General features: G+C 42.2%; 1 pseudogene; it reads left to right on the forward strand.

Moving 5' to 3' along the window:
• The first annotated feature begins 14,201 nt into the window (after positions 1 to 14,201).
• Positions 14,202 to 14,623, forward strand: LOC112398225 (GSK3B-interacting protein pseudogene; annotated as a pseudogene).
• The last annotated feature ends 242 nt before the right edge of the window (positions 14,624 to 14,865 follow it).

Raw genomic sequence — 14,865 nt, forward strand, 5'->3', positions numbered from 1 at the left:
TATATATATATATATATATATATATACAGATTCTTTTAAAATATTCTTTTCCATTATGGTTTATCATAGGATATTGAATATAGTTCCCTAGGTAGGACCTTGTTGTTTATCCATTCTGTATATAAAACTTACATCTGCTAACCCCAACTCCCATGAGCAGGGTTTTTAAAAATCGATCTAGGCTCTGGTTATAAAATGTTAATGAGTGTACTTTTGTGCCTGACATTGTAATAGGAGCTTTACAAGTGTTACCAAGTAGAAGCTCATACTCTGCTCACCACATGACAGGCCAATAAATTGAGAGGTGAGTTGCTGAGGCAAAAAAAATACTGACTTTATTCAGAAAGACAGCAGACTGAGAAGATGGTGGACTAGTGTCCCAAAGACCCATCTTCCCTGAGTTAGAATTCAGGCTTCTTTTATACTAAAAGGAGAGGGGGTAAAGTCCTGGTTCCAGTCAGAGTCCAGAGGGGATGCATTCATTTCTTCTTTCCTGCAGCCATTCACAGGTGGGCCTGGTCTAGCTGTTTCCTGTGAGCTAAACAAAGGTATTTTAGCTTAACTTTCATTACATGGGAGGCAGGGTTCCCATCATGTATAATTTAAGCTTATAGGCAACACCCCCTTAGTGATTAACTTGTAGCAAAAGCAACAGAAAACAAAGGTTAAAGTAAGAAGAGACAGATCCAATACGGAGTCAGGTTTGTTCTTCCCTATGATGTAAGCACTGTCTTGTTTAATTGTCTCCAAACCCTCTGAGTTAGATACTATTGTTATTGACATGCTGTAGGTGGGAAGATCAAGACTCAGAGAGCTTAGTTCCCTTCTCAAGGTCATTCAGCAAGTACCTGGCATAGCAGAGATCAAGACTAAAGTCTGTGAGATTTCAGTTTCCAAACTATGAACCACTACGTGATGCTTCTTGGTTGGGCTTGAAGTCCTGCCCAGGGCAGCTTTTTATTTCTCTTCAGGAGAATCCTGTCACCATGATCAGTGTTAGTGCCTCAGGATCACCAAGTCCAGACAGATATTTAAGCACTGCCTGAAGACGTATGACACCCTCTTGTGTGGGAATGCCTTTGACGTGGTTTATGGATGACCCTATGGGCTTGAAAAACCACACCTGCTTCCAATCGAGAATGCTCTGGGATTTCATCAGGACATGAATGTACAACACCATTTTTGTGGGGGAAACCACTTACACTAGTCATTTGTCTCAACCACTACCATTCTGTCAAGGAAATCTCTTTTCACACCTTTCTTGGTCACCTGACTTCTGACTGGCATCTCCATTTTATATTCTAGTTCTAGAAAGAACTCTTCACAGTCCTCTGTATTCACATTCACTTGTCTGCTGTGTCCTGCTAGGTTGATCACACATGGGTCTTAGAGAAGTTTCTACAAATTTTACCGATCCGTATTTGACTGCTCCCACCTATGCCTCAGAAGCTGAGACCCTGCTGTCCACATCTGCCCAGTCCTTGGCATGGCACATGAAATGAGAGACCAGAGAGAGGAGGAGAAATGTTGAAACCCTGTCACCATCTAGACCAGTTCTAGGACTTGGTTACCTAGAAAGGTCAGAGGTGGAAAGAAGGGCTGGAGCCTACCTCCCAAAGGACAAGGACCCGATATTCATAACGGGTTTTCACCAGGTGACCCCAGAATCTCTGAGTCTGCAAAACCCAGAAAATGGCACCTGAGGGATTTGCTCATCCTAATCCCAGCTGTTTACACTCGGGTCGTGCTCCTGGATCAACCACTGGGCTGGAGCCACCCCTCTTATACTTAATCCGCTGATTTTGCTCCCATATCCTTAATGCTGCACTCTAGCATTTAACACCTGCTTCTGGCCTTTAAGAAATCCTCTGACTTATTAGGCATCATCTTCTTTCTTGGATTATTTCGACACCTGCATTTTGGCAGTCTAAGTATCTATCCATGTCGACTTGAATGAGGGACTCTTCTCCCACCTTGAAACCATGGAACTTCTCTGTACTAGTCTGCTAGCACTGCAGAAACAAAATGCCATAGACTAGGTGGCTTAAAAAACAGACGTTTACTGCTCTCAGTTCTGGAGGCTGAGGAGTCCAAGACCAAGGCCAGCAGGTAGATTTCACTCTGATGCCTCTTCTCTGGGCTTGTAGGTGGCTGCCATCTTGCTGTGTGCTCACATGACCTATTTTCTGTCCATGCTCGGAGAGGGAGAGAGATCTCACTTTTCCTGTTCTTATGAGGCCGCCAATCCTATAAGATTAAGGCCCCACCCTTATGATCTCATTTAACCATAATTACCTGCTAAAAGGCCTGAGTCCAAATACAATCACATTGGAGGTTGGAGTTTCAACATATGGATTTTGGGGAGAGGACACAATTCAGTCCATATCACTTGCTGATGTGGACACCCCCTGCTACTACCCCCACCCCAATCAAAGGACAATATTTAGTAATTAGATACTATTTCCCCCAATCCTGGATTTTGGTAAAAATGGAAACTTCATTGGAGGTAAATTAAGGAGCAGAAGTCAAAAGGTCTTCTGCTTGGCTAAAACAGAAGAGGGGGATGGCTTTCTATTTTAGTGGGGGCTCATGAGTTAAAGAGGTCACCAGGATGTCACAGACCTGCTCCCACCCTCAGAAGGTAAGACTCTACAGCTAACCCCATACTCTGCTGGGTAACAACCCAACCGTCGGCTGTTTGCTCTCCTCTGGTAAATCATCGCTGATTGTTACTAGTTGTAATGGTGAGGTGGTTGGAGCCCAGAACTCTTCTCTGGCCATTGTCATAGTTTCTCCTCACAGAATAAAAGGGGCTGCTGTGATGTTACTTACCTTCCAAAAGATCTTGGGTTCAAGTCTTGCTCTTCAGAGGAAATGTTGAAAAGTGTCAGAAGTGATATGACCAAATAAAGAATTATCTTCAGTGTTGGGTTGATGGCTGAATACACTGAGGGATCCCTAGAACATCGTACTTTTTCCAATTACCATGATGGGGCAGTGGGAATTAGGGTTGGGTCTCACTGTCCATCAGTTTGTTTTGATTTATCTGTAGGACAAACCTTATGTTCTGGGTCTGGGAGACAACATAGTCAAAGCAAACAGTTAGAAAATGTTAAAAAATAAATTTTTTTTGAGGGCAGAGACTATATTTTATTCATCTTTGAACCCTCAATTCCCAATTCTTTGCTTCACAAGTGCTTGTTGCACTCTGAATCTTTGAAGATTTAGTCCTACTATTTCGCCCTTTATTTAGTACTTACTCACTGTGGGAAAAAATATACGGTTACTGCTTCCCATTTTCTTCAAGACATGAGATACTGCTTTGTCCTAAAAAATCCTCTACTCAGAATTTTATGATTAATATTCTCAGAAGTGCAGTGTTGCTATATTTTCTGGAAATGAAGCCATGTAAGGACAATTGGGAAGAAAATTATTTCACAGTGGGCGAGTTGGATGGCTTTCTGTCCACTCAAATGTGCGACTCAAATGAGTAATAATAACAACTTGGGCGTTGAGTGCGATCATTTGGCATTCGACAATAGCATGTTCCAAAGACATTGAGAATGGCTCATCTTTTGGGGACAATAGCTAACATATGGAGTTTCTTGAAGGGTTAGGCTATCCAGACCAGTATTAATTACAGAACATCAGGTAATTAGCATGTTTTCCCTAATGCCTAGATTCATTCTCATTTAAGTTTAAATTTAAAACTATTTTCTCTTCATTCCCCTTGTTAAATCTTTCCCAAAAGTTTTAAAAAGCTTATTTTTTCTGGAGAACAAAGAAACCAAAGACGTGTTCCTTGATCTGGGAAGAGTATCAGTGGGAAGATGGGACTCGGAGGTAAGAAGCCAAGATTAACTGTAATTACAGGGTGTTGTGGTGAGGGCTTGATCCCACCCTTCTTTCCCTGCTTCTGTCTGCTCTCCTGAGTCACTTCGAGTCACTCTTCAGGTATCGACTGCAGGATTTTTCTGCTTCTGTTGTTTAAAATGAGGGCTTTTTATTTTTATTTATTTATTTATTTTTGTCTCTTGAGGGAACATAATAGCCTAAATTGGATTTCTGTTGGTTCCACGTGGTCTGAATGCTTCTCTGCCTCTGACCTCCTCTGCCCCATCGCATGAGCTCCTACACCCTGATCTTGTCAGGGCCCTGGGCTCCAGAAACCTCCTTTTGCTTTAGGCTTTTTCACAGACTGGTTCTTTACCAACTGATTAATATGAAGACCTCGTCTTCTCTCCAACAAGCTGTGCAGAACGCTGTCTGCCGGCCGCACAGATCACAGGACGGCAGTGAGGGGTCTCCCGGCTCCTGCAGGTGCATTTGCCTTTTTGGGTCTCCCACTCTCTCCTCTAAGCCTCAGCAACTTTCAGTGTGCTCTGCGGAGAGCCAGATTTATGGATCCACATAATACAGTCTGTACATCTGTATGATACTTATATATCCATGTAGTGTAATAATATCAATAGGTAGGTTTCTGTTGTTATTTTGTTTGCTTGTTTGTTTTTCTTTTTCCATTTTGGCCCACTGCACTGGCCTGTGAGATCTGAGTTCCCCGCCCAGGGATGGAACCCACGCCTGCTGCAGTGGACGCGGGGAGTCTTTTAACCTCTGGACTGCCAGGGAAGGCCCAGTTTTTTTTTTTTTTTTCTAACAAAAGACTCTTTTGTCCTTTGAGTTCAAAGCATCCTAATATTTCTTGTAAAAGCATCACATATTCCCCTAGATGTAGAAATCAAGGGCATTATCATTACTTTTTCTATTTTTGGCTGCATTGGGTCTTAGTTGTGGTGCGCGGCCTTCTCATTGCAGTGGCTTCTCTTGTTGCGGAGCACGGGCTTTAGGCACGCGAGCTTCAGTAGTTGTGGCACGTAGGCTCAGTAGTTGTGCCTCGCGGGCTCTAGAGCGCAGGCTCAGTAGTTATGGCGCACGGGCTTAGTTGCTCTGCGGCATGTGGGATCTTCCTGGACCAGGGCTCGAACCTGTGTCCCTTGCATTGGCAGGCAGATTCTTAACCACTGCGCCACCAGGGAAGGAAGCCCTGATTACTTACTTTTTAATATAGTGCATGGAACAACTTGACATGAATCCCTTAAGCAATACAGATGGAGCACCCTCTGTGTGTCAGGCACTGCCGTGGGTCCTGGGGAGACGTGTACCCTTTGAATCGGGAAAACTGACATCAAGCAAAAAAAAAAAAAAAAAAAAAAAAAAACCCAGGAGAAACAGTGTTTAAAAACGTTTGAGTCTTACCAATCTAAAGAGCTTGAGAACCACTTGGGATTTTTATGGATTTGTCCTAACATAGTAAAGACAAGCCTACCTAAGTTCAAATTGACCAACCAGTAATTGTACTAACATGTCAAGGGGGTAAAGATTATAGCAGAGGGAGGGGCCGGAGAGGGACGGCTCATCAGGCAAGCACTCTGAGGAATGTCACTGCTGCAGGGATCTGAATCCAGGGAGCCCAGATGTGGCCCTGCTGGGGCAGATGCTTTGGGCTGGTCCCCACCTCCCTTGTCCGCCTCCAGCTGTGTGGGCCCGCGCCCTGGAACCTGATGGTCTTCTCTCAAGCTCTGGAAGCTTCTCTTTGCTCTTCCTCCTGAGGTGTCCCCCCAGGGCTGTGGGAACTCAGCCCCAGCAGGGAGTGTTGTGGGTTGGTCATCCTCTTGAAGCAGAGGAGGTACAAGGTGGGGTAAATGCCTTTCTTCCCCTGAAGAGACAGTTGTGCGGGGCATTTCTGAGGCTCCCGGGCTGGACTGGGCCCTCGTTGCAGGCTGCAGTTGCTCCCGCGCTCTCCGTGGGCTTTTCTCCTCGCGCCCCTTCCTTGGCTCTGGAGTCCCTGATCCCTTCTAAAGAAACCACTTGCATCCAAGTCCTTATCTTAACTTCTGGGTTCGGACGAAGCCGAACCAAGCTACATGCTAATTATTTTCTTGTTGTTGTTTTTCTCGTCGAAAGGAAATCCATTTTTAATGTGTATGAGTCCTAAATTATTATTCCCTTATTCGACTACCCTCTACAGACGGTTTCCCCAGTCATCCCGTTTTCCTCTCCATTACCTCATAACAACCCTTCCCCATTTTCTTCTTCTCCTCCCCTCCCCCTCTCCTCCTCCTTCAACAATTGAACATCAAAGGATAGAGACTCTTATTACTAGAGCCCGAGGCATCTTCTTCAGACTTTAAAAACTAGGGTAATGATTTATTTGAGTATTGAACACCATTGTACCATGTAACGTAATGCCCTTCTACAATGTCTAAATATAACAGTGAAACATGGTCATTTATAAAAAGAAGCAGGGACAGCCTGCCCAGATATAGACCGCAGTACCGTTAATTAATATTTGTTGAATACTAAGTGCACAAAGCAGCTGCTGCTTTATAGGCCGGCAAAGAGCAAATGCCAGTTTTATGGAAGGAAGGGCAGCTTCGCCCCGGGCTGGACGGGCCCACGAGCGTGCAGTCACAGGCTCAATCTGCAACCTCTGCAGAAACGGGACACCACTCAGCAGTTCTGGGAAACAAGTCTATCTTCCCGAGCTAATCAAATGTCTCACAGTGCGTCACAGAGGGACTCACTGCGTGAGAAGTGAAAAGTCCTCCGCGTTTCCGTGAGTGCTAATGATCAAGAGGAACCTTTCGAAATCCGTATAAATAAGAGCATAGGCGAAGATTTTACAGCCATGGTGTGACCCTCCGGGAGTAATAGCTCCCGGAATACGAAAACATAGACTGAAGCTCTGCATGACGGAGCACTTTTCCTAAATGGGGATTTCAACCAGAAGAAAAGTGTGTGGATAGTAATACAGTATTCTTCAACATGCAGCCGCTAAATCTTCAAATAACTCCGAAGAAGAAGTAATTTGTGATTTTCGTTATGTACTTTTTGTGTAAAATCTCCTCCCGTGATGAAGGCATGTCCTTGCTCTTGTAGGTTCATGAAGAGAACCATGCGTTGCCGTGGAAACCAGGATGAGGGGTGTTGAAAAGTGGAACTTGGGAAGTAGGGGAGGTGCCATGCAGCAACCGATGGGACCACAGAGTGTCCCCCAGTTCAGGGGAGCAGGGGGGCCTGAGCGCACCCCAAGGTGTCCAGGCAGAGTCAACTCCTCTCTTTTTTTAAAAAACGGGACCGAGATCCTCCACACTGGAGTGCGTGACACTGTGATGGAGACCTAACAGCTGCAGGGGCTGCTCTGCCCTGGACAGGTGGCCCGTCTGCAGCAGGTATGAGGTGTGGCTGGCAGGAGGGACTTCATGGAAGTGCCAGGGAGGAGGGATGGAAGAGGAAGAACAGACAGTTTTCAGTCGTGGTTGTGGGAGGTTGGTTTTCCGGTTGCGGGAGGCTCTGGAGCCTGCCCTGAGGACCCACCCACGTTCAAGGCTGAGATGGGACCCTTGTGGTCTGTGCCAGGCCGGCCTTGACTCTGTTCCTTGCTGTCTGTTTGCGGAGCCCCTTTCAGCAGCCATGGGACTTGGGGATTCTGCAGTAGCAGAAGCAAATGCCTGGTGGCTCGTAGCATCTTGTGAAATTATAGCATCGTCATGGTGCCCACAGCACTTTGGGAGTTAGAAGTGAATGTCCACCACCCAGTCCCAAATGAATGATTTGAGCAAAGACTAAAAAAGAGAAAACCCTGTCCTTACTCCTGTCGCCTGCACTTAGTTGGAAATACCTGTCCTGGCAGGCGCCCTGCTCTTTTCTTTTCCTCAGTGAGGTCCTGGCTTCTAAGGATGTTCAGTACGACATCTTGGCCTTAAATAGTTTCCCAAGTTTGGTAGCGAGGTCTCAGAAAGTGCAAATCGGTGAGATACACATATTCTGGCTTCTCTTATCTATATCATTCCTCACTGGGGGCTACAGCGGACCCCAGGACAGCTCCTCAGTGGAAATCTCTTATGTGAACAGCGCATTTAACATTCCCATATAGGTCATTACAGAGTACTGAGTAGCGTTTCCTGTGCTCTACAGTAGGTCCTTATTTGTTACCTATTTTATATATAGTAGTGTGTATATGTCAATCCCAATCTCCCAGTTTATCCCTCCATCCACTCCCCCACCTTCCCCCTTGGTAAACATAAGTCTGTTTTCTACATCTGTGACTCAATTTCTGTTTTGTAAATAGGTTCATTCGTGCCATTTTTTAGATTCCACATATAAGTGATATCATATGATATTTGTAGAAATGGGTTTTCTTGTCTTGCACCTTGGCTGTTCCCTTGCTAGACGGACGTACCAGGAAGCACCAGACAATTTAGCTTGACCAGAGACAGCATGCTTAACTTCTCTTATTTTTTATTTTTATTCTTTGTGTTTTTATTTTTCTTTTCTGTTCCCTCTCAGGGGGAATTATATAGTTAAAAAAAGGAGTAGTAACTTCTTTACATAACTATATGATTGGAATAAAAATTAGAACAAGTATTAAGTATTAGTGAAAAGGATACCAGATTAAAACTAGGTATTATCTTTTCTGAATCATCTTTAGTAGTAGGGTTTAATTATTTTAATGAATGCCAACTTATCTGAGTCTCAGATAACTCTTCCACAGAAATCTTAACTAAAACACTAATCTCCCTCTGTTAGCAGGATATGGAATCTGTGGTGAATGTTCAAGAGGGAATAACCCCATGAGTGCTGTGAAGGGTAAAGCTAATCCCATAAAACGAGAGTAAAGCCGCAGGGAGAAAGATAGTAAATGCAACAGAGTGTCAGTTAAAAGATAGAATCAAAACAAATGAAACCTTCTTGTTTTTGTGTTGAAGTTCCCAGAAGTTGCATGGAGATGGGAGAAAGCCTATCCAATGCATTCAGAAATTTGAAATTTCAGTGAAAGTTGAGCTGCCTTGTGTGGATTTTTGCACTACTTAAAATGTTACTTTTATGTTTGAGCTCTATTGTTTTTATCAAAGATACTTGTTATTAGCCACGTGGTTAGGTCAGGGTTTTGCTCCTTGGGATGACAGCAAAGATTACTGACCAAACGAACGAACCCTGGTGACCTAAAGTTTATTGGGCAAAACTAAATTTGAAGTACAGAAGAGATCGGTATTAAATCAAACTTCACTCAAGAAAACTGAGTTTTAAATACAGGAGAGATCATCTCTAAACAATAAAAACCCTGGGGCCAGTGACAAATAATTAAGGTAGGAATTTTAGAGTCTGAAGTAGAAAGCAAGCACTACGGTTCCCGCTTCTGTAGACTGGGCTCCATGGTAGGCAGTTTCATAGATTAACTACTACAGCCTAGATGCTGCCAACGTTACAGATGAGGGAAATGAAGCTCTGAGGGGGACTTATCTTGAACTTCATGCCTAATAAATACTGTAGCTGGATGTAAACCAAGATCCATTTGGCACCAAAGTCCAGGACACTAGGTGAAAATGAGGGGAGGCTGGCGGCCAGTAAGGGTAGGGAAACTGTCAGGGTTGCCAGCAGTTGTCTTCCTGTGTGGTTTGCTTTCTAACTCTTCAACTCAAGTCTATGCTCCAGGAGATTTGCTGGATCTTTTTTACATGATGAAGGGTCTCCATTGGAAGACCCCTACGTCTCCAGACTCTTAGACAAAGCTGCAAAAGTCAATGAGACATGGTGACTCCCATCCACTCTCTCAGTGATGTCTGGTTCCAAAGGCATCTAGGTAGCATTTGAGCTCCACACAGGTAATTTGCATGGGGTCACCTTTGCTTCAGTGCTGATTGGCAGCTATGAGGACTAACTGGTACCTACCGGTGATTAGGAACCATCCTTTCTTATTCTCGTGGAGTGAAATTGGAAAAACCAAATATACTTCTCTCCTCTGTGGTATTTGATACAGACTGCTGACCTTTTCGTAGTGCTTCAGTGAGTTTCCTTGGGCATTAATTTTGTTTGACTGCTAAGTTTCTGTCTTGGTTCCACGGTTTATGAATTTCTGTGGGTTCTGCTCCTGCAGTCACGCAGAGCCTAACTAATGACCAGTCCTTTCACGTTGTCTTTGTTCTTTCACAGAGGATTTGGCTCCAGAGCTGACCATCCTGAACTCTTTTAAAACCGTGTCTGAGAAAAAGAGAACATTAAAAAAAATGGCAAGTTAGCATGTAGTCATTGTGGACCTAGTTACTTTCATAGGCAGAGAGCACTTATAGGCTAGAGTTTTCCTCACTGCACATCACAGTCAGATTTATTCAGTTTTAAATGATTATGAGTCAAAATGGAAAGTGCTGGGAATCCCCCCTTCCCTAACTGCCACCCACCCATCTGCAGCTTATCCTATTTGTTCCATACATTTATAAGTGATTGAAAATAAAGGCCACTCTTCATTCTTCCCATCTGAAACAAGGTTCCTCAACAAATGAGCTTACAGATCATCAAAAAAAGAATGTAGAATAGTTTTATAGGGGGAAAACCCAAAACCATGATTTTGGGCTACTTCTCCAAATTACTAAGGGATAATTTTACTCTTCCTAATCTGGTTGCAGCCCCCCTGTCCCTACTGCACTGTCTGGACCTCCTTCCCTTCGCTTTTTACCCTCCCTCTGAGCTATTGAATTACTGGGTTCTTTACCTAGTCCCAAGATAGGGAAGAATATCACCTGTTGCATTACTTAGTGTTACTACAGAGTGATGGTGGTCTCATGGCTCTTAAAGATAAGAATAATTTGTTATTTAGTTTCTTTTTAAAACAGTGTTTTAAAATCACTAGTGTTAATCTTTCATCTATGTTAAATGGAAATATTAATGTGTTATATAAGTGCACTTCTAAGTTACAAATATTATAACAGTTTTATATGTAGAAATTCACCACCTGTGTTTATTTGGTATTCCTATTTAAAGAATTTCTTTTTAAAAATTGCTAAACCACATGACACAGAGGCAATGCTGTACAGAGAGCCACTGAGTAATTATCGAGGAATAATAGCTCCTTTTACATGAACTGTCTTTCTGGACTTGAGAAAAGAATGGGACTTTGTTGAGAGGCCAATCTAAAAAAGTACCATAACTAACAAATGCTATTCATATAGCCTTAGCTGTTTGTGTAGGTTATAACCAGAATTAAAGGAAATTTCATGAATAAAATTGCATCTTCTTATTAAGACTTCAAATTATGTTGGACAATTACTTCTAATTTATTTAAAATATGAGTGAAGTTTTGCATAAATTCTGCATGCAGCACCACTGGCTTACTTTAGTTCCTTGTTATAAGCAAGGATATTTGAAAATTGTAGCTGAATGCTATCAAAATGACGAATTTTCCTCCAATGTGAATTGAGGTTAATTCTCTAATTCTGTGAACTTTTTATACGACACAGTGTGTTCTTAACTAAGGTAAAGCTAAGAGTCTTTAGAGCTAATAGGGAGATTAGAGTTTAGTCCTGTCTTCTCCTTTTCAAGAACATGCATCTGAGGTTTGTGGCACAGCTGGGGGTATCCCGGGTAGACCAGTAGACTCAAATCCCAGGAAGAGGAGCAAGTTCCACATTCTTCCCTTCGCGTGTGTCCTCCATGGATGCTGAAGAGAGTTCCTTCTGCACATTTCCTTTATTTTCAGTTTCATTGCCTCTGCCCACACTGAAGTTCTCATCATCTATTGTTGGATGTAGTTTAGTCCTTTATATTACGTGTCACCATGTCAAGAGCACAGTAAAGATTGTACTGATTTGTTACCAAAAATAACAAGTTTATCTTTATTCTGTCTAAAAGGACAACTAAACTATCACTAAATTCCAGGACTGTCTTTAAAGAAAACCACTTTGTGATGTAATGGAATAGCTACTCAGCAAATGGTTTTTGAGTTAATGAATGAATATAACATTCTTTTAAAATTTTCTTTTTGAAAGAGTATGAAGTGGTTTGCCTATATATTTCTAGTTAAACTCATTCTCCATGGTATTTCCAGCTATCCTTTCAAAATGTGTTTCTGGTTATACCATTGGTCTCTGTATAAACCTTCCACTGTTCCAATGAGTAGAATCTGAATACTTCAGGACGGCATAAGCAACATTTTATACAGCGGCATAAGACAGTGGTAGACCGCACACTCTGGGTGAATACCTAGAAAATCAAGGCTGGATCAACACGAAGTTGGGACAATTACTGAAGTGTAGTTAGATTTCACTTACCTCTTTAGTAGTTTTTTAAATAAAAGCGATATAGTAGTGACTCTAGTACTCTTTTCCAGTGCATTTACAATGTGATCTCAGACCAAAGTCCAGTTTGTATTGGAATTTGTTTTAAAAGACACAATACATGTCGCTTGCAAACTTGTATGAGCTATTGTTTTATTTCTTGAGAGTGTCTGAATCTTTAGCTGAACAAATGTCAGAATGTGTCAGTTCTCTCTAAAGTGGGAAAAATAAAACAAAACAAAACAACAACAATAAGAGTTAAAACAGAGGGATGAACTTGAAATTATATCTAGATCTGGGAGAGGTTAGTATATATGAAAAATACTCTCACAAAGAAGTATGTTAAAAATTTTAAATCTGGTCATATTGGTATCTTTTTCAGTGATAATTAGTTTTCTTGACAGTATAAGATTTGATTGGCTTTTTATTGAATTTTCTGCATGATTCTATACAGCTGAAATATACCCTGCTCGATCTTTAATCATTGTTTTCTTTAGTTTAATAGTCGGGTACCATTATATGAATACTCATTTTCCTCTGTTGACTTTGTGGGTAGATGTTCTCAGATTTCTCTGAGTCTAATGAAAGATATTCTTTTCTCTCCTTTCATGAAGCCTTTGGCTTCATCCTTCCATAGATTAGGATATCAGACTCCACTTCTAAGGTTTTTATACTGGAAGATGCTAAAAAATAATGCACAGACGTATAGATAATTGAGAAGATGACCAAATCCCCTGACCTGGGCTGAGAACAAACACCCCTCCTCAAACCCCTTAGTTGTTTGATGCCCCTGTGAGCAATTCCATTGAGTCCTATGACATATATTGAAGAGATAGCATTAAAGCCATACTTCTAACATCATACCTATATTTCCATTATCATCATATTATACCCTTATTATACGAAATGTTCTCTTTTTTACTTAGATACTTGAATTACACTAGAATCATAAGAAATATGTCTGATAAAATATACCCTATATAGAGTAAAAAGCAGAGGTTTCTCTAATTTCTAGAAGAATAGAAATAGAACTCGCCGCTATGAAATCAAAGAAAAACACTCTGTTGCCCCATAAAACCACATTCTGTGAAGCAAGGTCAGCTAAATGGTTGGAGGCATAAAAATCTAAACGTCTCAGAGGGATGATCTGGAAATCATTCTGTTCTCTCTTTTCCCGGATCCCTCTTCCCCTTCCAACTCTGTTCCCCCTGGCTCTGGGGCAAACCTAACATTTATGGGTCCAAATATCGATAGTCCCTGGGAAGTATGGTGGTAGCTGGTCCCAAACCCATAGAATGTACAACGTCAAGAGTGAACTCTAATGTGAACTCTGGACTGTAGGTGATAACGAGGTGTCAGTGTAGGTCAAGGTGTCAGTGTAGGTTCATCAACTGTAAGAAGTGTACCACCCTGATGAGGGATGTTGATAATAGGGGAAGTTGTGCATGTGTGGAGCAGCTCTAAAAAATAAAAAGCTGTAAAGCAGCTCTAAAAAATAAAATCTATTTAAATAAAATGAGGCCAAGGCCCTAGGTCCTGGCCCTGCTGTGAACTGTTGTAGAATGTCAACAGGTTAACACTTGGGGTTCTTCCTCCTAACATCTCCCGCGGAATTGGCTAACCACCTATTTTGGAAAGGCAAGGAACAGAATGCCTCTTAGAATGCTGAGAATAAACGTTTAACAAAGTTATTCTTTTTCAGGGAGTGACTCATGTCTTTCTATTTGGCTGAATGTTCCTTAAGGGCACGGACCACACCTTATACTTAGAATATGCATATTAGACTTACGCATCTCAACGGAATCTGTTCCGTAGGAATTTGCGTTGGTACAAGGTAGCTATTATCTTGGTTAGAGTTGCAGATGTCCAAAAAATCTGTATCCCTTGAATTAAAATAAATAAATGCCTGGGGAGGGAGTCAGAGGAGGACTCGGGGTGCGGCAGACTTGTGCCTGAGGTGGCAGGAATAAGATGGTAGTGTTCCCGCATCACATGCTTCTCAGAGCCGAAAGAGGACGCAGCTGCAGTCACTCCACCTACTGAAAAGATCACCGAACTTGAGGTCAAAGGGCTTAGGTCAAAGATTTTTGCAGAATGGAAACAGACTGTAATCCCATGGAGCTGAGCAGTGTGTCAGGATTTGAAGAAGATGCAGAGCTTAATGGCTTTTGAAGGATCTGATATGAAAGACATGAGGCTGGAAGCTGAAGGAGTTGTAAAGGATGTTCTCTTTGCAGTTAACACCATGTTTGTCTCAAAAACACTGTGCTGTGCAGACGATGTGGCCTATATCATTGTGGAAACAAGAGAAAGGAGTAGATACTGTCTGGAGCTCACTGAAGCAGGGCTCGGGGTGGTAGGTTGTGCTTTCGACCAGGTGGATGATCATTTACAGACTCCCTCCCATGAAACAGTCTGCTCCTTGCTGGATGTGCTCAGCCCTGCCTACCAAGAAGCATTTGGAAATGCACTCCTTCAAAGACTTGAAACTGAAAAGGGATGGACAGTCATGATAAGTTCTTTCCTGTTAGAGGGGCTGTTGGTGGTACACATGTTGACATAAAGCTTGAAATTCTTGCAGATGGTCATAGTAGAGAATGCATCTTTGATTTTGTGTCTTTATCATTTTTTGCTTCACATTTAGGCTTTTGATTGAGAACTTTATTGACTAACGAATTGTGTTTCTCAGTTTCTGATTCGTTAAGGAAATCCTGAGGCCATTGCTGTGATGCCATCATTAAGACATTCAAATTTC

Source organism: Neophocaena asiaeorientalis, unplaced genomic scaffold (assembly GCF_003031525.2).
Source record: "Neophocaena asiaeorientalis asiaeorientalis breed wild unplaced genomic scaffold, Neophocaena_asiaeorientalis_V1.1 scaffold226, whole genome shotgun sequence".
NCBI classification, from domain to species: domain Eukaryota; kingdom Metazoa; phylum Chordata; class Mammalia; order Artiodactyla; family Phocoenidae; genus Neophocaena; species Neophocaena asiaeorientalis.